The sequence below is a fragment of the Phalacrocorax aristotelis genome, chromosome Z, assembly GCF_949628215.1.
Source record: "Phalacrocorax aristotelis chromosome Z, bGulAri2.1, whole genome shotgun sequence".
NCBI classification, from domain to species: Eukaryota; Metazoa; Chordata; class Aves; order Suliformes; family Phalacrocoracidae; genus Phalacrocorax; species Phalacrocorax aristotelis.
In genome coordinates this window covers 71578781-71604469 of record NC_134311.1, presented here as the reverse complement: position 1 = coordinate 71604469, position 25689 = coordinate 71578781, and the positions used below count along the sequence as shown (strand labels likewise).

Here is a 25689-nt window from a genome sequence, read left to right as displayed (position 1 = left end):
CCAGAACAGACAGAGCCCAAAGTCATGGACTGAATGAACTCAGTGGACATTTTGTGGACATTTCACATGGATGGTCCATGGACTAGTAGAACGATACCTGTGTATAAATCAAAGGATGGGAGGGAATGTGGTGGTTAATGAGGATGTATTGGATGGTGTGGGACCTCAACATGACATGAATGCTGTGCAATAAGGGGTGGAGAATGTGCTGGTATTATCTGGGATAGAGTTAATTTTCTTCATAACAGCTAGTATGGGGCTATGTTTTGGATTTATGACCAAAACAGTGTTGATAACATAGGATGCTTTAGCTATTGCTGAACAGTATTTGCAGTCTCAAGGCCTTTTCTGCAAGCTGGGGGTGAACAAGGAGCTGGGAGGGGACACAGCCAGGACAGCTGACCCCAACTGACCAAGAGGATATCCCATGTCATACAACGTTGTGCTCAGCAATAAAAGCCGGGGAAAAAAATAGGAAGGGGGGACATTCAGAGTTATGGCATTTGTCTTCCCAAGTAACCACTACACGTGATGAAGGTATTTACTTCATCAGCATGATGAAGGCTTTCCTGGAGATGGCTGAACACATGCCTGCTAATGGGAAGTAGTGAATGAATTCCTTATTTTGCTTTGCTTGTGCATGCAGCTTTTGCTTTACTATTAACTTGTCTTTTACCTCAAGCCACAAGTTTTCTCACTTTTACCCTTCTGATTCTCTTCCCCATCCCACCTGGGGACGGGAGTGAGCAAGCTGTAGGTTCAGCTGCTTACTGCGGTTAACCCATTACAGCAGATCAGATTATTTTTAAGTTAAAGCTGTGCTACCCCTGGGCTGTGATTAAAGGGTGAAGCCACTGCTGTGAATTGTTTTTGGGACACATCCTGCCCAATGAAGTATTAAGCCTGAGTCTAATGAGGCTCTGATGAGTGGGAAGAAATGGGAATGGGCAGCTAATGATCTGTCTCCGGAAACCTGTGGGAAGGTTTGGATCTGGCCTTGTCTCCCTGTTGAGTGAAGAGGGAAACCCAAGGGACATGGGATGGACAACATCTGCCAGAGCTGTGTCCTGAAGGGCTTCAGGGACTGTGGTATTTCTCTATACAATCAGGTATCAGATGGGAGGTAGTTTTGGGCAGTGGAGACAGTAGCACATCCCGAGGATGCTTTCCCTGCCTATCGAGTAATGCCAACCATATCATCTGGTCTTGTAAACCTCCTTCTTACTTCTGTAACCTTGCCTTGGTGCAGCCATGTGAGGGTTTGCAATTCTGGCAGCTGTCAAATGGCCTGGGGTGGAGCCCTGCACAGATGGGAACTGGGGCTGCAGAACTTGTGGTATTCTTGGAGGAGATAAATACCCCTTTGTGGCTGCAACCACAGTCAGTCACTTCTGGGGGACACAGGACAGGGCCTGGATTTAGTCTCATCTTGCCATCCCTGAGCTCCTCCAGACCTCTGCAACATGCGTGGTCTGCTCTGCTGCCAAGGCGCTGGGATGGGACCCGTTGAGGGGGTACGGTAGTGTATCTTCCCTTCCTCCTGATGCCTGAGCCAGGTACCCTCCAGGAGAGGCTTGCAAACTGCCTGGGTGACTTTCCCAGAGCTGCCATTGCAGGGTCTGCAGGGCTTTGGCAGGCAGATGATGCCGGGAGCTCTCCCGGCTTCTGGCCCTGCAGCTCTTCCCATGCTCTGAACAGCCGTCTTGCTTGATCCTCAGCCCCAAAGGGAATTTCCAGCCCCTCACACTGCTCCCAGTCCGTCACACACCACCTGCAGCCACCCGCTGAACCAAAGAGCTGCGATGCTTGCCGTCCGGCTGCGGCATCTCAGAGTTATGGCTCAAAACACTATTTTCTCTGTACCCTAGCGGGTGCCTCTTCCCCTCTGCCTCCTCCTGGAGACCAGTTTGGTGGCCAAGTCAAATGGCCATTCTTGAATTCCCAGGTTTTTGGTGCTTGGGTGATGGAGACAGCATGATGGTCTTAACAGGCAGGGCCTTTCTTGCATGTAGACACTGGATAGAGAGACATCCCTGTGCACTCAAAGCAGACCTACCTCTGGTGGCTGTGCCATTGGCTGGCTCTGCATATACCCATGGGGCTCTGCACTGTGTGCACTCTGAAGGTCCCGCTCCCCATCTTAGGACCAGAGGTCCCATCCCTGCCTCCCCCGATGGGTCCTGTCCTGACGTCTTGACAACAGAGCAGACCCTGCATGTTGCAGAGGTCTGGAGAAGCTCAAGGCTGCCAAGATGAGATTCAACTAGATCATGCCCCATGTATCCCAACAGTAATTGACTGTGGTTGCAATCAGGAAGGGGATTTTGCACCCCCAGGAAGACCACAAGGGCCATGGCCCTAATTCCCATCTGCACAGGGCTCTGCTCCAGTACCGAAGGTCTCTGTGAGAGTTGCCAGCATTGCAAAATAACAGCCTCGCTGGAGGGAGAGGGGGAAGATGTACAAACCAGCAGCCATTTCAGTGCCGAAAGCTCTGGGGATTCTCCTGCTCCCTTTGTATTTGCCTTGTGCTCCTACCCCTGGGAGCAGGACCATCATGGGTCTGCAAGCCCAGAGCCCAGCTCCCCCACCTCAAGCTGTGTGCCAGCTGCCCAGTGAAAGGGCCTTTGCACTAAGCCTGGAAAACCAAAGGCTCACCGCATAATGTAGAGTCCCTTCATGATCCAACAGCCAAAGCTTTGTGGACAGAGAGGGAAACTCAATGCTAGAGCTAAAATTGAGAGTAGGAGAAGTAGGGAACAGAGTTCAGAGCATCTCCTGCTGCTTCCCATGTGGGCATGGAGAAAGGACATAGTTACCCATTTTGCTGGCAGTGCTGCAGGGTTCAGAGCTGCAGGAAAGGGGCTTCAGACCCCACACAGATACCCCTCTATTTGTCTGATACCTCCAGTATCATGGAAAGAAGCACCAAGTGCTTTGTTGACAAAGCAGGATTTCCTCCGAAGCACCATCTGTATTTTCTCTTCCAAACAGTAAGATCCGCCAGCCCCACAGTTCTCCTTGCCAGAGAGGTGATGGAACTCAGGGGCAGGGAATGAGGGAACAAGCCTCAGCACGGCCCCACTGCAGTCTGGCAGAATGCCCTGAAACCCCCTGGGTTGCAGGACCCCCCTGTCTTCCTCTGCTCCCATCTGCAATGGCCCTGATGCTCTGGGGAGGTTGTCTTTCCCTGTCCTTGTGCCATGGCAGCACTAGCACACATAAAGATTGGTCTAAGCAGGTTTGGGGAGAGTGTTTGGAGTACAAATGCAAAGGCCAGCTAGCATGCCTACAACCGAAAGCACACATAAACCACTCTGATCTCCAGGTGAGGCTGGAACAGCCATGGTGACTGCTGACCTTGCACCTCTGCATGGCTCCAGCTTCTCATGCAAGTACCCTCCATTCAAGGCACCCACACCTCCCATCATCAGGCCTATCACACTAACTGCATCTCCTCCTTGCCTCTTGTTGAGTGCCTTTTCATCTTCTATCCTCGTGATATTAGCCTTTTTGCCTGGGACAATAGGTTTTTCGAGAACCTGTTGAAATTTGCAGTTGCTCATGTGTCACAGGGAATTAAAAGATTAAGTGTGTCTCCAGGCTGCTGAGCACAGAGCCACTTTGGCTAGAGCACTGCAAAGATAAGGATAATGCTCCAAACATCCAAGCAGCCCTTGGAGGTCAAGTCACTCTCTCTTCCCACTTGATGTTATCTTCTTTGGGACCTCCTGGGTCACACACAAATTTCAGGAAAAAATCCTGTTTTATTTAAAAATGTTCGATTACCAGAGATGTCTTCCAGCATGGGGATGTGCTAGGGGCTAAGTGTCTCCCCAGACATGTGCATGATCTTTCTGGTCACCCCTGTACCCCTGGCAAATGTTGGCATAACATTTTCTTCTAAATCTTCTGGAAATCCCCGCCGTCCTGAGACTTGGCCTGTGCCTGTGCTCTGCACGCTTTGTTGGAATAGACATTTTATATATGCTAAAGCGAGTGACGCAGGACATTTAGAAGAGCTCTTCTGGGGTGGCGCAGCCCATCTAAGATTGTCCTCCCATCAAGGACCTCCCTGAAACAGTGTGCAGTGTTCATCCACCTCTGCCACAGCTTCTTGTCTGTGAGACACCCCAGCATGCTGGCCCCAAGCCGCACAAGAAAAGCTGGGTGCAGAACACTGCAGCTGAGACCTGCAGCCTGGACCCACCACCAAACCCACCGGGGGATCAGAGCATCCCTCATGGCTCTCCATGCAGGCAGCAATGCCTCCCTGCCCCACAGCAGTCTCACAGTTGTCTGTGATCTGCACTGTGCAGGGCTAAGACTGGGCAACCCAGTGGTCTCCTGCAGCCTTAAACACCGTGTAAGCAGAGGCTCAGAGGAGCAAGAGACAAGGGGAGATGTGGCACCCACACTTTCCTCTGTCCTCAGGGCACAGCCAGGGCTCTCCAGCCCATCACTGGCTGCCAGACTGTCTGCTAGCCAAAGCCACTAGTGCACCACACACTACCAGCTCCCTTCTCTTAAGGATGCCCCCATAAAAAGCTGTCCTTCCAGTCCCTCAGCACTAAACTCAACACAGTGCAATTTCTGGGAAGCTTTGGATCTCACATGTGTTTGTCCTACTTCTCAGGCTCCCCAGCTGCCCAGCTGTTCCTTCCCATTTGAGCTAATCACAGAGATTAAGGCAAAGTCCCAGCCTGGAAGGTTTGCAAACAGCTCCAGCCTGTTTCTGCAAACAGCTTTTGCAGTCACACTCCTGCACAAAAGCACATGGGCTAATAAATCCCATGGCATCTGTGCAGGGAATTCCCAAAAAAGGCTCATTGCTAACCTAGCCCAGCCAGGAGCCAGCCCCCAGTTTAGGGACATTGCAAACCACAGGGCCACCAGGCGCGGGTCCTTCAAAGGGGAAGCTAAGGGAGGCACAATGCTGGAAAAAAGGTGCCCAGAACTGTCAGAGAGAAGACTTTTGTCCATTATATATCTCACCATGGAGCCTGGGTCTTCGTGTACCCTGTCCCCCCAAGAGGTCTGCCCAGCTGTCACCTCCATCCCCCAGAGCCTGACACCACACCAATTCCCTCAGCTGGGGTCCCCACCATACCAGCAGGGCATAGTAGAGCTGAACAGCCAGCCCAGGGCAGGGAGGAGCCTCCAGCCCCCAGTACCCCCAGTCAGAGTCCCCCTGTCCTCATGCTGCCCCGCGGCTGCAGGCAGTAGCTGCTGGATGGAGCTCTTCATTACTAGATTGACTCCAGATTTTTCAGCTTTCGAACAGTCGTGGCCAGGAGACTCCAAGCCAACATGACAGAGGAGCCTTCCTGCATCTCCCCAGCTGTTTGCTGAGGTTTCTGCAGCCACCCACTGAGCAAGTCGCTCTCCCTGTCAAAGTAAACAGGTTGTCCTGCCTCTGCTAACAAGCTCAAGGAATCACTTTGAACCCCCAGCCCATCTGTAGCCCCATGTTTCCTCTGTATGAAGCAAGCAGCTTGCAGCTGGCCTCGCTGTGACTGCACGGGGAAAGAAGGGGGTGCAGCCATCTGGGGGTCCTGATGGACTGCAGTATGTGATGGACAGTTGACAGACATGACCCTTCCCAGCCGTTCAGCACTGAGTCCCAAGGGAAGGACATGAGGGCAAGCTGGGGAGGAGAGAGAAGCCAGATGCTCCCATAAGAGGGGCTTGTGGTTGAAACACACTGTTTTCCCCCAGTGAGGCAGTGTGGTGAAGGTCCCCCAGTACTGCTGCTTTTGAGGTGAGGAAGATGTTTCCTTGGGCAATTTGGCCGCAAGAATGTGACAGTGGGCTAAAATGCACCGCCCTGATGCCCATATGCTGTGGGGACTCAGGGTGGCTGATGTGCCAACACCAGGGCAGGAGCAGAGCACACAGCCCATTCCCCTCGCAAGGCATAGAACCAAGCAAGCCTGTCCAGCTTCAGGCACTTTGAATAGGAAGGTCTGTCCTGCCATCCTTCCCCTCCCTGCCACCAGCCCCTTCATCCTCCCCAGAGCCAGCACAACACAGTCGGAGGGTATTTATAGCAAGCTCAAATGGCTGCAGACTTTTGGCCTCGCTTGTAGCCAGGCCAGGACCTTCTCTGCCTGCCAGTGAGTGTTTGAAGGTAGGCAATGGACAACGCTCACACTGTTGCAAAGCACAAATCTCAGGCTAAGCAATGCTAGATTTTGGCAGGGCACAAGGTAAGCAGGGATCCAGATGACCCGGGTGCAGGGAGCCTGCTGGGTGTCCCGCCTGTGGCATCTCAGCTAGAGAATATCCCATCTCCTTCTCGGCATGGCCGGCTGTTCCCAGGGCAATGTCTTCCAGGCATGACAGGCCAAAGCTTTTGCCGATAACACAAACAGGACAACTTGGAACCAAAATCTGGTCAGTTGAACCAGAAACATTGCTCAGATTTATGGAGGGAAGATTTTGAAACAAACAGCTTAATTAATTTAAGTGAGGAGCATAATCAGAGGAAGAAACAGGAAAAGTACTTTCAATTCTCCTTTCTTTTTTTTTAAGATAAGCATGTTTCTGAAAGGCACGTGGGTGAAAGGCATGGGTTTTCCAGCCAGGGAAGCTGCCAGAGGAGCACTAGGGACCCTGTGCTGACCAGACGACCCCAGGAACCCGCGGCACTGACGAATGTCCTCACTATGAACCGTGGTAAGAGGGGCGACTGTTTCTCGTTAGTAAGAAGGACAAAAGCATCGCAGAAAATCATAGGGATATGACCAGATTGAGAAGCTTTTTGGGTGACTAACTGTCCATGGATGAGGGGCAAGGGAGGATAAATGGAGCAAGAGGAAAGCACATAGACCTGATTTCCCAACTTCATGACATAGTGGGAGCGGCTGTTGGGCAGAGAGAAACTGCGATGGCCATACAGTTTGTCCCTTTTCCCACTGGTTTCTCCATAGCTGCAGCCCTCAGTATCACAGCACCTCAACCACGAAACCAGGGATCACCTATTGCTTCAGAAAAGTCTCTTGCATTGATGCCTCCTGATTTATTACTGCAGAGTCCCTGGAGCAATGGCGTACTCCTGAAGCAAAGCTCAGAACCGCTGGAACATCACTGTGTGTGCTGATAAATTGTGTGCACGCTCCCTCGCATGCTTTTGAGCCAGGCCAGCTAGCACCAAGCTAAGTGTATAGGGGTGAGCAGGGTCAGGGACCATCCTCGAGGGATGGAGGATGCGGCCTCTCTGTTCGGGGGCGAGAGAGCTTGGCCCCAGGCTGCTCCCTGCCAGCTGGCCGAGGTGCCTGGTGGCCTTCCCGCACATGCTTAATCAGTTCGCCTAGACCCAGTGGTGGCCTCATTAATCACTGACCGGCATGGGTCCCACCAGGGGTTGAGAGAGCCCAGCCAGCTTCCTTCCCCTGTGCACCCTGCACGTTCCCTGATTTACACCCTCCTGCCTCTGAAACACAGGCATAACCTTGTGCCCTGCTCCCATCCCCATGCAGATGTCAGCACCCCATTGCTTTTTCCCCAGGAAGGCAGCTCTGGCCCCCTGCCGCCCATACAGCTGGGCGCCCAGCCCCAGGGCATGCCCTGTATTGGACACCCTTGCCCCACGCCACTCTCTGACCCTTGCCCCACAGCCCTCTGCGTGAGGCCAAAGCGTTTACAAACACTTTCCAAGCAGCTCCATTAATTTCCCTTCTCTCATCTCCTTCGGAGCTGGCAGAAGAGCGTGTTGGGATGAGTCTGAATCCAGAAAGAAGTGCTAGAAATTGGCTTCATTTCTTATCCAGGTTTGTCCAACTCATCAGGCTGTTTGGTCCCACACTTCTCCACCAGCTCCAAGAGGCTTGTGCTCCAAGCCAGTCCTTGGCAAGACAAGTCACCTCCAGGCTCAGACTGGGTACTGGGGACTGCCTGGGCTCGATCAGGCTTTCCTCCCACCAAGCATCAGGCAGTCCCCCATCCCTCCTTGAGGCTCCCTCTGCCCAAGACCATTTTCAGCTGTTGATGTCCTCAGTCTCTTCCCACTTCCTTCACGGATCCACAAATCCATCTCATGGACTCGCAAACCAAACATGGACTCAATTGCAACCTCCCATCCAAAGCGGGGGCAGCAGTGGCATCAGACCAGGTTGCACAGGACTTTGCCCATCTGTGTCTTGAAATACAAGAGGCTGGAGGTCCTACCTCTTCTCCAGGTTCCTCTTCAAACACGTGACTGTCCCCATGAGGAAAAACTTCCCCAGGCTACAAGCTGGATCACTTTCTTTCATCTTCTTACACACTTACATTAAAAGTCTACCTCTGTCTTCTCAGTAATCTCCCCATAGATGTTGGGGATGTCTCCCCAAAGCCATCCCTTCTCAATGCTGGACAAGCCCAGCTCCTCCAGCCTCTCCTCGCTGGGCAGGATCTCCAGCCCCCGCCATTTCAGCGGCCCCCGCTGAACTCTGTTTATTAATGCCTCTCTTGTACTGGGGGGCCCGAACCTGAACGCAGTACCCAGGCATAGTGTAATGAGTGCTGATCAGAGGAGGATAATAATTTCCCTTCAGCCTTTCAGAAACTCAAGTGCATTGCTAAAACTATTGCTCTGGTTGGCTTGAAACAATGATCAGCTCCTGTGTGCAGCAAGAATCTGTGGGTGATGCCCAGCCCAGCACCAGCCCCATGTTTCTGCATTGCCCAAAAACTCACTGGACAAGGCAGTGGAGGAGACATTTTGCAGACAAGAAGTCTGGAAAAGGAGCAGGTTCCCTGGCTCTTTGGACTTCTGCAGGAACAGAGCAGCAGCAGGATGCATTTTCCACAGACTCACAAAGCCTACGGCCAGAGGGAGCCATCAGATCAGCTTGTAACAGCCCTGAGCCTTGCTGCCAGTAGTGTAGCTGCTCAGTCCTTGCAGTGTTTTAGTTCCTTGCTTGTCTTCTTGTGGATTTCATCTATACACATTTAATATTAATTTTCTACCATGCTGAATTTTTTCAGGTCCAGAACTGGTCCCGGAGGAACAGGCTGGCAGGTGCCACTTCCCTGCAGGTGGCTGCCTGTGCCTGGGATCACACACGCTGTCCCAAACCACCTCCTGCCCCTCCTCAGCTCAGGGCAACCTGCAGTCCCCAAACTGCCGCAGGGACTCCCACTTCTGCTACACTTCCTAGGGTACCTGTAATAACCTTAACAGCACAAGGCAGCACAAGAAACCGCAGCACAGCTTGCAAACAAGGTTACAAGAGATCTCTGAGTTTAAGTTGTGCAAACATCACAGAATCTGCAAAACAATGCAGAACGGACAAAGTAAGTTGGAAGCTATTCTGGAGACTTTGTTTTGTGAGACAGTTTGGCAAGAAGCAGCAACTAAGCGAAGTCAGGATGTTTTCCTTGTGAAGGGCAATTCACCAGACTGGTGATCATACCTCAAAGGGCTGCAGACAAGAGGAGAACCATTAACATCGAGTCCATGCGCATACCACAACGAGATGCTGTCTTCCAGCAGCAAGCTCACAGGATGCCCCCACGTCCAGGGAGTCCAGGGAGAAGTGACCTCTCTCCTCAAGCTGCTCACATTTATTCACCATCCCAGGGATGGAGGAGGCAGAGGTGGAGAGCTGGCCAAAATGGGCTCCTTCCCATGGGGTGTGCTCCCACTCCCCCTTTAACACCTCATGTGGGAGCTGCATCGGCTTTGCTTTACTCTACTAGGGCTTTTCCCAGAAAGAGCAAGCAGCCATTCTTCTGTCAAGATACTTGTAGTAACAGCCGTGCTGTCCCTGTGTGCCTGACTCACATGAAGGATGCACTGTGCTCCAGGGAACGTGGATGCCTGAGCAGGGAGATACCCAGCAGATGCCTGCCTGCCCAAGCATCTCCTGGGAACACCAGGGAAATTCCAGCTGTATAAGAAATAAATACCATTGCAGCTAAGATCCCTCAGCCCATTCTTTCAGGGCTCTTGGGTACAATTTATCTGGGCTGCTACTTTTGAAATACTTGCCCTCAGTGTATGTCTTCTAGCATCCCCTCTACTGCCCAATAAACTGGAAAGTATTTCACAGCCTTCCTTGCTTCTTCCCAAACACTGATTACAGATATTGCCTTCCTTTCTGTGTCTTGTGTAACAGCATTTCCATTCTTTTTGGAAACAGATTTAAAAGTTGAGGATGTGTTTTGGTAATAAAAGCTGCTTTGCTTGCTGCAAACCTCTCTCAGGGTACATTCAATCCCACTACGTCATTGATGAAGATATTAAATAGTACTGGTCCCAGTACAGACCCTTGAGGGACACCACTTTTTACTGGTTTCCACTTGGATGTTAAGCCATTGACTATAACTCTTTGGATGCAGCCCTCCAGCCAATTCCTTTTCCATCACTTTCCCCAGACCAAGAAGAGATTATGGCTGGTCAGCACCATCACAGTACCCTGAATGCCATTATCTCAGTACAGGTAGCACAAGCACATGTGCCTGGTGGCAGGAGCACTGCAGTTTGCTCCTGCAAAGATGAGCTGTACTGGCTGGGGGTCTCTTTTGGGCTGGAGGACATTAAGCTGGGAGGCGGCACAGCTGTCTGGCATGGTAATCCCTGTGGGAGGCCGCCCTGTGTCCATCTCCCTTGCAAGTCTGTGTTCCTGGGTGTGCTCCTGGTGTTGGTCATCCAAAGCATCCATGGAGCACCTCACCAGGGCTCCAGCCTCAGGCTCATAGCAAGGATCCCACGGACTAGGGCCGAGGATACCACAGTGAATGCAGTGAGGGGCACAGCCTGTGCCATGCCTAGGCTTGGGTCATCCTTGGATGGGTAAGACTTGGCAGGATGGGCAGCCTTGCACAGCACCGCTCACTGCTGGGACCCCTGCACCAACACAGGCATGGCCCCCAGCCACAGTTCCAGTCCTTCTGTGCCACATACATCTTTACAGCTTAAGGAGCTTCACAGTCATGCAGAGGTCCAAGGGAGCAGGCAGACCCCAGCTCTGCAGGGGCTCCTCTCTCCAGGGTCAGGTCCAAGTTGCTCAGGCTCTCAGAGCAACTGAGGTTCAGCTCTGCCTCACAGGGGTGACCATGCTGCAGGAAGGAAAAGGGAGAGGTGTGGAGCAGAAGGGTCATCAGTGACTGGTCCCCTGGGCCGAGTCAGCAGCCTCGCTGCAGCTGGAGGAGCTGCTGCCATGATAGTCGATGGGCATCAGCTGGGCAAAGGATGCATTGCAGGGCAGGGTATATGTTGGCCCCACAGGGATGTCCTGAGCTGCTGCTATTTGACCTGCTCTGTCTTAAAGAGGCACTTAGACATCAGCAAGGGGACACAGGTGCAGTGTGGCTGCAGGGGACCAGGCACTACCTGCAGGAATTTGGTGAGCAGCTGATGCAGTGTTTCTATGGACCACTGCACTGCCCTGGGGAAGCTTCACAGCTTTATCTCCAGCCGTTTTCTTGCTGTGTGCAACCAGAGCTTGCTGCACACCTCCTGCCTCAGCTCCAGCTTTGAGAAGACAGCAGGCGCTGCAACACGATGCTGGCTCCCGTCCTTGACCAAGCATGAGCATGGGGTGTCAAAGTCAGTCTGATGGCTGTCATCTCTCATTGGCAGGATCAAAGGTGGTCCTGCTGCAGGTCCTGCTGCCTTGCAGGCCATGTTGGAAAGGGCTAGGGGGACCACGGACAGAGGAGGAGGCAATAGCAACTCTCCCTCAGTCCAGGAGAAGGAGTATCTCGCACAGGATGTTGCCCAGTGATAGTGGCTGGATGGAGGAGCAGACCCCAGCAGGCAGCTCTCCAGCCCCACTGTCTGGCTTGCAGCCCCAAGTCTCTCAGCCCTGCAGGGCTCAGGGGCAATGAGGTCCAGAACGGACTGGCTCTGCCTGGGGAGTCCCACTGGTGTCCCCGTGCCACTGTCAGCAGGTTGGGACAGAAAAGTCCAGGCAGGGGTTGTTCACAGAGAGGCCATCATCTGCCCTTGGCAGGATCAGCTTTTGCCCTCCTGCCAGTTCAGCTCCCAGTCCTGTTGGCCAGGCTGGAAAGGGACAGGTAATCCATGGACAAAATGAGAGTGCACAGGGACTCCTCCTCCCTCCAAGGCAGCCCCCATCCAGCTGTCACACACGATACTCCCCAGCACTGGCTCCTGGTTGTCACAGGCAAAGCAGCATGGACCCTCCTGGGCACTGGTCTCCTCTACCCACATCCCTGCAGAAGCAGCCCCCCCTCAAAACAGCAGCAGGGAACCTGCCAGCCATGGCAGATGGCACCTCTTCCCATGCTAATGAGCCAGCAGGATTTAATTCCTGCCTCCCTTTAACACTCATTAGAGTGTCACTTGGCTATTCTTCTGCGTCTATCACATCTCTGCCGCTTCTGCTCAAAATGTTAATTTGGGGCTGCCTCTGGGGTGGCCATCATCCTCCCACCCCACAAAGGCTGCAACCTCACTATCCCCCAAACTCTGCATTAAATGGGTCTAAAGAGGAGGCAGGCACAGAGCAGCAAACCCGGCACCCATGGTATGGATAGGTGGAGCTGGTCTTAACACCCAGACTGGGTCTGGAATCAGGATTTTCCCACAGCATCCCCACCTTGCCCAAAATCCCACAGCCCCACCGTGGGCACAGAGCCGCAGAAAGATGCAGCCAGACCTACCGCAGCTTGCTGGGGGCCAGAAGTAGGTTACTTTCCACTGTGCATAGAAATGATATGATGCATATTCATCAGTTACGGTTGTGCGAAGATTACAGCAGTTGCATAAATTGCAGGTTTAGGGATCATTGGCTGCACTCTGTGACTTTCCAGGGCTTCATCCCCTGAAAAAGAGATGGGAATTGGAGTCACCTCATGAAAAATGAAGGTCAGTGTCTTAGAGAAATATGGTTTTCTTGACTGTACATTTTTGCACCCCTCAGGTGAACAATTCAGTGATATAAGCCTCTTCTCATTATTTAAAATTATATTTATCAGTTGTAATCACTCTCAATACATTTTCATTCTTAAAAATCAATTTACCAAATTCTTCACAAGTACGATGGAAACAAATTGAATTTGAAGCCCAGCCTCACAGGATCAATGCTAAGCAGGTTGCTGCATCTCCTTAAACAGGGAAAATACTCTTTCATGCAGCTGCCTTTGAGCACAGCAGAGCCCAGGGAGCCTAAAAGCTTTGAGCAGTGGAGAGGATTTGGGAATCAATGCTCTGCAATCACCCGTGAAGGCAGGAGCTGGGTGCGAAAGAGCCCCAGGGCATGCAATCCTGCCTCAGTTCCCCTGTTGAACGAGGCTCTCCCCAGCTGCTTGTCACCAGCCTGGCCATGCCACGGACTCCCCAGTGTGTGCCTCCTTGCCAGCCTGGCCACATGACACCAGCTCCCTCCAAAGTGACAACAGCATGGTAATTACTTCACCCATTGGTAAGACCCCTCTCAGGTGTCACCAGCCTTTCAGACGTCTTAAAATGCAACTCAGTAGTTTTCACCCAGTGCATAGATAGCTGTAAGTACCCCCAAAATTATTTAAGTTTTTCTCAACCACAGAGTATGAAGTTAACCCTGGGGAAAAATGTGCTGCAGTGTTGCTACCAGTCCACGACAGATGGGTCTCATCCAAAACTCTTGAATTGGCCATATCTAGAAAAAACAAAAAGTCCTGAAAAAGCACTGATGTGAGCAGGGTCTGCTTAATACAGAGGCTGGGCAGTCAGCCCCAGGCAAATACTCATTTCTGCTGTCTGCTTCCCTGCAGACACAGTGAGACCTCTCAGAGTTACCCCTACACTGTCAGCTGCACGTAGCAATGATCAGTCAAGCTACTGACTACTGAAGTCAAAATACTGAGCTATTTTTCACACTTTCAGGTACTGCCGAAGCAGATTCATCGCTACCCTGCAAACAGTCCAGCAGACAAAGTATTCTTGCTTTTCAGTGGGGGAGCAGCTGCACAGCAGTACAAAGCAACTGGAAGCATTTCAGTATTCTCATGTTTTGGGGTATCCGTGACCACAGAAAAAAACCCAGACTCTGTTCAGCCAAGCCATTCATTAATTTTTCAACCAAGAGAGAAGTTAATATCGAAGTGTAAAGCTCTTTGCTTCCCCAATTGTCTCATTTGAATGATATGGGACCCTCAAGAAAGACCATCTATTTCCCAGTCAAGTGCTCCAAGTGCCTTGGGATAACACTACAGTTCCCTTTTCTCGCTCCTGCAGCAACCCCTGTATCATTTGCTGTATTTTCTCATCTCTCTATCAACAGAGGAAGCTGAGGGAGAACTGCTGTTAGGAGCTATTCAAGAATCGCTTCCGTGATCTGTGCATCCTCACCAGCGCCAAGGAGAGGGGATAATAACTTCCCTCAATCTGCTGGCCACACTTCTCCTAATGTAGCCCAGGATGTGGTTTGCCTTTCTCGTGATGAGAGTGCTCTCTTGGCTCATATTCAGCCCAGTGCGCACGATAACCCTGGGCCCTTCCTATCAGCGCTGCCTCTTGGTGCTCACCTCCCAACCTGGCCTTATTGTACCTCGGTGCTGCACTTTGTATCACCCTCACTGAATTTCAAGGGGTCATTGCTCACATTTATTTAATCCCTCCCAGACTGAGGCTGTGTCAGGTGTCAGCCACCCTCACCTCGTGGCACCTGAGGCTTTGCTGAAGATTTATCCTGTGTCAGTGCTCCTGTTGCTGATGGCAAGCCCTGTGTCAGCCCCAGGGTGCTTCAGTTGTTACTGGCCACCCATCGGCTGTCGAGCTGTTGGTGCCCACCCTCAGACTCCAGCACAGTTTTCCCTTGGGAAAACCCTGCTTGCCCTTTATGTGCTCAGAAATTGTTTCAGAGAGGTTGTGCTCCATAATGGGTCTTACAGCAATTACCGCTCCCTTTACTGATCCACGCCAAGTCACGTCTTCCCTTCCCTGGGGAGCACAGAGCCCTTTGACTCCTGGATGGATAATCCCCACCACCAATCAGTCTTCATTCTGCAAACTTATAGCAATAGAAAACACAGAAAGCAGGGTCAGAGGCCACAAGATGTCTCTGTGCCCCCTTTGCTCTGGCTTGCCAGCCCAGGTGCTGGGTCTCAGGCTGTCAGCAGTGCCCTAAAAATCTCCTGCAGGATGAACCATCTGAAGTGTGGCACAGGGGAATGCTTTGGGTGATCCCAGCTGCAACGCTTCCGCACAGGCTGGAGCTTTGCATCCCAGCAGCAGCCTCAGCTAGTTTTATACAAAGACGCTAACAAAATTCAGGATATCTTGGTTTTGAAAGCACTGCATAATTGCAAGCTGTTATTGTCTGAAACCACATTTGCAAGATGCAATCTCAACAGACAGGCAGTTTGGGGAAAAGAAACACTTGCTCAGTGTAGGAGAGGTTCCTGCAGAGGGTACAGCCTCACAATACCCTTGCCAAGCATTCACAGGTCTTCTCCTCAGCTGCCCAAGCACCACAGTTTCAAGCACAGACCTGTGGGCAACATCCTACCCAAACTCCCCCCTGCCCTTGCCATAAGCTCAGGGTTTCTTTGTCCCATTTCTCCATATAGCCATGTAGGGTCCTTCATCACATCATCAGCCTCAGATAGCAAAGTCAACAGCAGCTTGCAAAGGGGCAGGTCTACATACTGCCCACCCTGAACTGCAATATCCAGAAATCTCTGGCAAAGCCTCCGTGTACCTGTTTCTACCCCACTCACAGCACTGCTGAGACTTCACAGCCGAGCAGACTGTGTCCTTCCATGTGCTTGTGATCCCTTCTACACCCCTCTTCCTCATCTTCCTTGAAAAGCAGCAGTCTGGGAAATGCTGGGTTTGATCGGGCACTGGAAAAGCCACAGTCATTGAGTGTTATTTCAGGCATGCGATTCAGTGAGGGACTAGAGCACCCCAGGAGAACAGAGGGATTCTGTCTTGAGCTCTGTAGCTATATTTCATCCAAAAAACCCAGTGACTTTGAGCAGGATCCTACACCTGCACAAGGTCTGACCAATGGCTTAGTGCTGCTCAGACAACGGTTCAAGTGACAAGTTCAGCCTTTCCCTGATGGACATCCCTCAGCCTAGAGAGGTGGCCACATGCACTCCCCATCACTATCTTTTCACAAATAGAGAATTCATTCATATCTTCACTCACCCAAACCCACCTGCACTCAAACTTCGGAGGACTTGTTGGGTTATACAAAGCTTAGACTGTGCCTCCTTGGTATCACTTGGCCCTGTGATCTGGATTTTGCAGTGCACCAGTTTTATGATGGATGGTACAGTCCTGTATGAAGTCTGGCCACAGACAGGCCACCCGGTCCTTGGGGACAAAGCAGGGAGCACCCACAAGCTGACTACAATTTGGAACACACCTCCATCTGGCTTGTACAGGAGGGCAGGCAGGTGCGGGCTGTCCTAGGTCCCAGGTCCTCCAGGGTGCCTGAGGGATGAGGATGGCTCAGAGGTGGAGAACATCCCTGCCAAGTCTACTCGGGTTCAACAGGAGACCAGCTCATGTGAGAGAGGCCCACTGAGGACATCTAAATACTCGTATGGTGCCCAGCACCCCTCCCCCTGGCCACAACTAGCCCCAGGGGAGTGTCAGGACTCATGGCTCTGCATGGCTCTGCCTGGCCTGGCAGCATCAGTGTTAACAGGGCTCTGCCCTGGCCCTGCCGTGAGCACACACTTGCCTGCGGAGCTGTGCTTCCAGAATCCTCCTTGCAATTACATGCCCTGCCACCATGCAGGCGAGTTATTAATATTTATTAGGCTCAATTATTCATGGCCTCTTTAGGATCCTGTTGTTTAAGTCCAGCTTGAGATCTCCAGGCTAGCAATCACAAAAGTTGCTTTCCAAAGGAATTACAGTAAATCAATTCTTTGGAGATGTTCCAGGCAGCTGTAAAACTCACAGATGGAGCTGCCCAAAAAGGAGCCTCGCACCCAGCCCTCAAAGGCCCAGAAGTACTGCATGGGAGCAAGTGATGCTCGAGCCCTCCTCGGGTGGGGTGTAGGGTCCTGGGACACCATGTCCCCTTTCCCTACCACCTGCACAAATGTCACTCTGGCCATCTCCTTCTGAAGCTGCAGGGGATAATGGTTTGGAGGTTTCTCCCTATCAAAAGGACACCTGGTAAGGATGGAGAACTAACCATGATGTTTGCAGCTGAGCAAGGCAAAGCAGGCAGCAGCCAGGAGGACATAGCCTGTCCTAGCGGCTGTGACAGGGGATGCCCTTGCTTGTCCAAGCTCCGGGCTGGTGCTTGGTCCATAGTTGAGAAGCCACAGGGAGGGTGCAGGATCCAGAAGGGACACCTCAGGGTACTCCCAGCAGGCACACATCTTAGCGCAGGGCATCCCACTGAGACATGCCCAATTGCTCTGTTAAAGCAGGGGCAGCAGCAGCTATCAGCACGCACACAGCCTGGAGGAGGATGATTTACCTTCCTGCCCTGTTGATGCCCTGATTTGCACTGTGGCAAGCTCGGGCGAGCCCCAGTACCAGACACTAAGCACACCAGCACCTCAGGTTGCACTGGAGGAGGTAGGGGGTCTGTCTGCACACCGTCTGCAGCAGATGCAAGCTGCCAGGGCCACGCTTTGCCAGCAGAAAGCCATCTGGACCACTCAGAGATGCTCAGCAAGGCTGATAAGCCAGGGCCTGGCACCACACTAACTGTGCCCGCCAAGTCATCTCACAGCTGCTTGCAAAGCCTGAGGCAGCACAGACAATCCTGGCACTTCCCCGGGAAAGCATGAGCCACACTCCCACACTGACCTCTGCATATGTGTCCAGCCTGAGGCTTGGAGCAGCCACCCTGCAGCCCACAGCCATCTCCAGCAGCTCTCAGCACCACAGAAATGTTGGGTGGGACGTGGGGCTCCCAGGGGACCCACATGCCACTGGAAGGAGCTATGGGGTGGGCAAGGTCCCCCCAGGGCATTAGGCAGACCACATGTCCCTGCAACCCTCCATGACGAGGGTGAGCAGACAGCCTCTCTGGTGGTGCTGGTTAATTCTCATTGACTACAATGGGAATTGGTGCATGGGGTGCTCACATAGACACCTGGGAGGGGAAAGAGAGATGCATGACAAACAGCCCTCTGCCTCCCTCCAGCCCCTTCCCTTGGCAAGGGCTAGTCTCAAGAGACCTGGGGGCTCTGAGGAGCAAAGCATGGCCAGGGTGGAGGTGCAAGGCCAGGAGGGAGCATGATGCGTGGACTCTTCTCTGGAGACCGAGAAATGCCCAAGGAGCAGCCTTGCCCACAGTGATTCATGGCTGAGCCGCATCGCCAGCGTGCAAGGAATGGAGCGATTCACTCAGCACAGAGGAGGAGGAGCAGGGATTTGAAAGGAAGCAGTCCTGCATGTTGAAGCTTTGGTGACGAATAGGCAGAAGGGACTGGCTGCATCTTCTCCAAAGCCAGGGCAATGGCCCTGTGCCACTAGGCTCACATGCCACTCAGGTGGGTTTCAGAGCCCAGACAGAGGATGCTGTGATGGAGGGGAGCTGGGCAGAGGCACTCAGATGCCACAGCAACGGCTATCCCACAAGACAGGATGCCAAAAAGGCCATGTGTCACCTTCAAAAACTGGGTTTCCCCCTTCCTCTGACCTGCCCTCCCCTCTCCCTGTGTCCCCCACGTCTCTGCAGCAGCTGATGCCTCCTGCCTGTGACACAGCCTTCCTTTGACTAAAATCTGCAAAACCGTGCTGTGCTCTGGGCTCTAGCTTGGCTCAGCATATAAAATTTTGATCTGTTAAATGGGTTTGCAGTGGAAGCTGGGTGAGCAGGAGTGGGAACACAGACCAGCCTCCATGGCCCCCACCCAGGGCAGCTCCCTCTCCTGCATGAGGTTGGTCACTGCCAGGAGAGGATGGAGGGGGGCTCAGACACAAGGGAGGGCTCATGCCATGCTGGTGCTGGCAAGGAAAAGCAGTCCGGGGCCTGTCTGATTGGTTAGGAAGTGCTGGAGAGGCCTGATCCAGCACACAGAAAGGCTAAGGGTGGCAAAGAGGTGGATTTGGAAGGAGAGAGAAGGGACCAGTGCATAGCTGGGGAGCACAGGAGACATGCAACCCAGCTGCAGAAAACAGGGCAGGCAGGTGCCAGGTGTGGGGTCCTGCCCCATATCCCAGGATGACGCCAGGTCAAGGACAAGTGTGGGCCATTGTCTCTGAGCTGCAAGATCTGCCTCACTTCACCCCCCAGCCACCTTTTCTTCCTCCTCCACCAAGCCACTGCGCCAGCTGGCTGCACCACTAGCCCGGCGAGCTCTGGGGACCATGGGTCGCCAGGTCCAGCATCCACCACCCACCCCTGCGCTCTCTGCCCGGGGATACAACCTGGGCCCCTTGTCTTATACCCCTCCCTCACCCTGCTGAAGAAACCGAGATGATCCTACCACCAACAGTGCCTCAGACAGACTCCAGCAGGCAGGGGCATTTTCTTTTTCCCCCAAAATCCTCTGAATCGCAGCAAGAGCCGTTTTAATCAGAGCTTTCTGCCCTGCAGGACTCCACGCGGCGTAATGAAAGAGGCGCAGACAGCCCTTTTACTCTCCCCTCCCATCAACCCTCTGCTTGGCCTCCTCTTCCTTTTTAATCCCCCCCTCCCCGCATTCCCACTCCCCCCCCCCCCCCCCCAGGCATTTCAAGCCTGCTTTGTAAATGTTTGAAAGTGATGCTGATGCAGTTGGTATGGCAACGCCAGGCTGGGGCCCTGCCTGAAACCCCAAACACACAATTAGCTGATTAAGAGGTGAGCGTGGGCCTGTGGCATGCTGGGGCTCTGCTGCTCCGTGGGGCTGTCCCCGCTCACACCATCAGAGATGCTCAGGGGTCCCCAAGAGGGGTGAGAGGCATCTGGTGCTGTGATGCAGCCCAAGGAGCATGCACAGCCCCTCACGTGGGTAAAGGTCTGGGTTTCCAGGCTTGGAGAAGCTGGGGACAAGCCTTTGCATGAAGCCTTCCAACAAGATGCTGCAGCATGGGAATGGGGCTGACGGAGACACCAAAAGCCACATGGAGGCTGCTGGACCTGTTTGCAAGCACCACTCCCCTGTCCAAATAGCAGCACCCAGGAGCCTTGTGTAGCCCCCAGCTTGGGTGCGAGTCACGCCACGTCCCACCTCCACAGTAGGACAGGACCCAGCCATGCCCCAGAAGGACGGATGCAATGGTGGGATTCAGTGCTCCTGGCTCTCAGCTCCACTGAGCCACACTTCCCTGGAGCCAACTGGGCTCTGCATCTGCCTCCAGCCCCAGAGGCTGCCTGCTTGCTCCCAGCCTCCAAAATGGGACACAGCAGTGCCCTCACCATCAGGGCAGAGGCATGTGGGCAAGCTCTGCCTCTCCCCTCCTCTCCCGGCCTCTCCTGGCCTCTCCCGTCCCGTCCCGTCCCGTCCCGTCCCGTCCCGTCCCGTCCTGTCCTGTCCTGTCCTCTCCTCTCCTCTCCTCTCCTCTCCTCTCCTCTCCTCTCCTCTCCTCTCCTCTCTTCTCCTCTCCTCTCCTCTCCTCTCCTCTCCTCTCCTCTCTTCTCCTCTCCTCTCCTCTCCTCTCCTCTCCTCTCCTCTCCTCTCCTCTCCTCTCCTCTCCTCTCCTCTCCTCTCTTCTCCTCTCCTCTCCTCTCCTCTCCTCTCCTCTCCTCTCCTCTCCTCTCCTCTCCTCTCTTCTCCTCTCACACAGCTTTATTGGCCATAAAGCAGCTCAGGAAGACAGCAATCATCCCCGTGACAGCCCCGGTTAGTGAAGTCGGCCTTCATTAGGCCTTTCCGTTCCACTTGAAAAGCTCCTCTGTGAGAACGCTTGACTGGCCTGCAGCAGAGATGGCACCCCTACGGGAGGATGTGGGGAGGGGTGATGCTGCAGCAGGGCAGACAGGCAGGCAGGGTGGGCAGCAGGGAGGGCTGGCATCCCTGCCCATGCCTCCCTATGGGGATGCAGGTGCTTTGGGGCTGGCACTGGGATGTTGCAGTTGCAAATCCATAGCCAGCACCTGTCCATGGTCCAGCCCCAGCCTCGACACTTCTGCCCAGCCCTAGGGCTAATCCAGCTCTCCAGAGTCCTGCAGTGTCCTGGGGAATTCATCCCTGCATCAGGCTCTACTGTTTGGGTACACCCATGTCCCTGCTTAGGGCACGGGGGTACCAGTCCCTGGAGAGCTGTGGGGCCTGGCGTGAAGCCCTCGCAAGGGACTCTCAGGTGGAGGGGAGAGGACAGGCTCGAGGGGATGGCTGCTTACTGGGAGCTGGCTGCAGTGGCCCTGTGAAGAGCGTCGTTTAGCTAATGCCTGCAAGAGTGCTCCTAGATTAGAGAGCTCTAAAGTGCTTGACTATTATGTGTCCGGAGGGAGGATCAGGGCCAGGCTTGGCGAGCTGCCACCACCAGGGACTGGGTCAAAAGACCCACAGCTCTGCCCCCTGGCTTCTCTGCAGGGACATGCCACTCGCAGGAAGGGCAGCCCACAGTAAGCCCAGGCAGCCACCTTCCTTCAGACCCCGGACCCTGGGGCATCCCTGCCCGTAGGAGGATGCATCGCCAGCTTCCTCCTGCCTGCTCTCATCTCCTTGCTTCCCTCACCCCAGCACATTTCCCTCGGCTACCCTTGAGGCATTTCAGCACCCATCCACACCTTCAGATCAACGTCATTTCTCTGCACCAGCTCCCCAGGTCCTGGCACTGGTCCCCACCAGCTTTTCCTCCTTATCACAGGGGTGAAGGCAGCTCACAGAGAGCAACATGGGTAAATGGCTGCATGAGGCAGCATGGTGCTGAGCACTTCACGCTCTCCCTCAGGCTCCCCAGAGCCCAGCCTTGTACAGGGAAAAGGGAACAGCCAAGCTGTGACTGCAGGACAGTAGCAGGGAGCAGACAGCAGCACACAGCCAAGGGCTCACCTGGAAATGGACATGCAAGAGGATGGATGGGTGGGATGCAGGCTGGATCTCCTCCTTCCAGCTGGAGAAGCTGGTGGGGTACGTTGTCCGCTCAGGGCTACACGTCCAGCAGATCTGGGGCTGCCACGGCTCAGCCCAGCAGACACAGGGACGCAGTGATGAGGCAGGGCTGTGTCAGACACTGGCGAGGATGAGGAGGAAGCAGCACTCAGCTCTGCACCAGGCCAGAGCCCTCAGTGGAGCTCAAACTGCCCTGGTCAGCACAATGTGCTCATGCCACAGAAGGGGAGGTTCGGTTGGGCTGGAGTGGAAGCTCAGCCCAAACCTGCAGCTGGATGAAGCGGAGGTGCCTCCTCCCCACACAGCCCAGTGCCTGGCCCTTCTCCGGCTGGGATTTTGGCTGCCAAACACACCCAGACAGACCTCAGTTGCAAACTCCCAGGTCCTGCAAAGCTGCAGGGCTGAAGATATATTCTTTAGGCAAATTCTGCTCCAGAGTTTTGTATTTGGGATTTTTGCGTGCTGGGAAAGCTGCTGGGGAGGGGACAGAGCCAGCCCTTGCACCCCAATAGTGTGCACAAGGCTGCTCGGTGATTATGTCCTGCAAGAGCTCTGCACTCCAGCCCCAGGATGGGAAGGAAAAACTCAGAGCAAACAAACACAGAGCCATGGCTGCAAGGCAGTCAGCCAGCATCCACAGTGTCTTAACCTACTTTGGGTTCATTACCACGCGGCTGCTGACAGGGGCCAAAGAAGGGGCTGTGTCCCTGCTGGGCCGCATCTGGCGGCTCCTGCTCAGGTCACCCTGGCCATCGAGGGCAGGGGGAGAGGCAGGACCTGCAGTCCCCATCTGTGTCCCTGTCCCTGTACCCGAGACCATGGCAGGGTGAATGTGGGGTGCAGGAGCCACAGAGCAGCTGCCACCCTGTAAGCAGTTTGCAGTGGCATCAGCACTGCAGCCCCCCACACACACACCTGAGGGGGACTGTGGGTGGGGACAGGAGTGTGAGTAGGAAGGTGTCAGAGCAGCATGGGGCAAGGGGCTGCTCCAGGGAACTGCCCCGCCAAGGGAAGCAGGTTGAACCTTTTGTGTTGGGGGGCACAGCCCCCCTCCACCATCAGGCTCAGGCTGTGGGGAGCTGCAGGCTGTGGGGGCCAATGGCTGAGCTGTCAGGGTGTGGGAGCAGTGGAGGACAGATGTATCAATGGTTGGGGGTGTGACAGGCAGTGTCAATGAGCTGTCCGCGATGGTGGGAGCATGACAGACAGCTGTCAGCATCATGCATGGCACCTGTGGTGATGACCAGGGGCGTGACAGACAGCCACTGAGCCCGTGTGAATCTCCAAGGGCAGTGACGGACAGCCATCGGTGGGCATGATGGACAGTTGTCAGTGGATTTGAAGGACAGCGATCAGCAGGTGGCCTTGGGACAGCCATCAGGAGGTGTCCTGCTTGGGTGCTGGTGGAGAGTGGGATTGTGTCTGCAGCTGGGATCAGGTCCATGGGTGGGATCCTGAGCCCCTTCCCCTGCGCAGAGCCCATGCAGCCTGAGGGCACTGGCTGGGGCAGCTAGAGGGAGCCAGGCATGGTCTCCCTCACTCACAGGCTCGCTCCTGCACTGCTTCTTCCCAGTGACTGGCAATGCTTTGCCATTCTCTGCCTGCAGTCTTACACAGCAGCCCATCAGGCAGCCAGTTTTTATCCCATTTCATGCTGATTTTGGCATCATCCCCCCCTCGTGAACCAGCTGCCATGAGGTGTGCTGATGCCTCTCCGAACCCTCCCCGCAGAGCATCAACACTATTATCTCCATCAGCCAAACTTGTAATCTCCTGAAAAAAAAATCTTGCTATTTTGACAAGTTCTGTTTTCCATCACCCCCCACTGACTGGCAGGAACGCCAGCTCGCGCAGGCGCCCCACCACTGCTCCTTCTGCTTCTTGGCAGGAGGCAAAGGTTTGAGTCCCCCCCCCCAAAGAGCAAACCCTTCGCCCTGCAGCCCCCCAGGGTGCTGGTGACTTCAGGGCTGTAGGCCGGACGGGAGCCAGGATGAGCCAGGGTGGCACAGGGTGGCATTCCCAGGCAGCAGGCTCCAGAAGCAACCGCAGATGGTGAGCCCACACGCCGCGTCGCTGCAGCAGCCAGTGACCTACACGCGGGCGTCATGCGAGATTTTGGGGGGGGATGGGGAGCTGACGAAAATGCACATTCCTGCTGCAGCTCAGCTCTCACCTCCACCCCTGACGCCCTCCTCCAGTAGCCCAGCACTGCCAGCTCCGCCAAGAGCTTTCCCAGCCTGTTGCCATCACGGCTGTTCCAATGGGTACCCAGCCATGCTGTGGCTTTTCAAAAAGGGGTGTCAGGGCATGGGACTGTGTCTTCCTTCTTCCCAGGGTGTTCAAGAGCATCCTGCATCCTGCACAAGGTAGAGGTTTCTGGATGCCCCTTGCAGGAATGGGTCTGGGCTGTAGTTCTCTTTTGGTAGGACACCACATCTGCCAGCTGGTGCCTGGTGCACCCAAGGGCTAGTGAGGAGCTGCCATCCCCCAGGCTCAGTCAGCCCCATCCATGGAGCCTTGCTGCAGCAGTACAGCCTGGCCATGCTACAGAAGGCACCACAGAGCACCAGGGCGGATGGCAGTGGGACCCCCACGCCCCTCAGCAGTGTGGGCAGGAGCAGAGCTGGAGCTCATCCTTGCCTTTGCTTTTCCAGGAACTGCTGCACTCAGCCACAGGCCAACAGGGCAGGGCTCTCCCCACAGAGGCACTTAAAGCTTTCACGGCCTGCTGGCACACTCCTCCTCCACTGCCTCCCCCTTTCCCCAGTCCTCTGGGGCCAGGGTTCATCCATGGAGATATTTTCCTCTGGCCCAATTTACATTTGGCCTCCACTTTCTCCAACCTACATGCATCCCACCTTGCTTCTCGGTCCAAATAACTCAAAATGTGATTCACCCTAAAGGGAAGCATCCTTGGGGAAGGATGCAGCACAGAGAGGTACCCCAGGCCAGGCCAGGGCGACCAGAGGCTCCCTGCAAGGCTCCCACAGCCAATGGAGCGAAGCAAGACAGGATATGACAGCTGCAAGCATAAAGCAGATAAATCCTGTCTGCACCCAGCTTTGCACATCTCCACCCGGCAGGGAAGGGAGCTGCAGACCAGCTTAGGTCCTGGCACCACAGCCAGATGCTACTCAGCCCCCGGCTCTGCCTGTGGGTGACATGAGCTGCGGATGGTCTCAGCTCACTCCTTGCTGAGACGTGAGAGAGTAGGAAGGAGCTGTAATGGAGGTATTGGTATTGTGGCACCAGTGTCAGCACCCACAGATCTAGGGGAGGGCTGGTACGAGGTGCGAAGTGACTGGGCCACTAGCTCCAGGTCTGCTGGTAGTCACCCCAGCCTGGAAAGGGACAAGGGACCAGCCTGGGACCACTGTGTGGCACAGACTGTAGCAAAAGCAAACTTGTCCCAAATACAGTGCTGGGAGCACCCATGAGGCTGCCCTGCCCCAGCTTCTTGCTCCTGGGGAGGCAGGGCCCTGCAGGGTCTTTGGACGCTGGGTCCAACACAGGCTGCACACATACACACAGATCCTCTCTTCCATGGGGTGGCAGGTCTGCATGGAGCCAGCCAGGCCCTGCCCCATGGAGGGCACAGGGGCTGGCATGGCTGGGGTGCCAGGCTGGGATGTGGTGTTCCCTCTGCAGCAGCATCCTGGGGGCAGAAACAGCACAGGGTGGGCAGGGCACAGCATCCCTCTCCTCTAGCCAGGAGAGGAACCGCTGTATCCTGCCTGACCGAGGGGCAGGGCAGCTCTGCAGCCGTCCCCACTGCCCAGGCCCCTCTGC

At 54.4% G+C, this 25689-nt stretch overlaps 1 long non-coding RNA gene across 1 annotated transcript; it reads right to left on the bottom strand.

The window, feature by feature from the left end:
• Positions 1–1915: 1915 nt before the first annotated feature.
• Positions 1916–19502, bottom strand: LOC142050222 (uncharacterized). The gene is made up of 3 exons (XR_012657959.1): positions 19348–19502; positions 12616–12776; positions 1916–11992 (listed from the first exon to the last, which is right to left on the bottom strand). It is a non-coding gene; the product is annotated as an uncharacterized LOC142050222 (long non-coding RNA).
• Positions 19503–25689: the final 6187 nt, after the last annotated feature.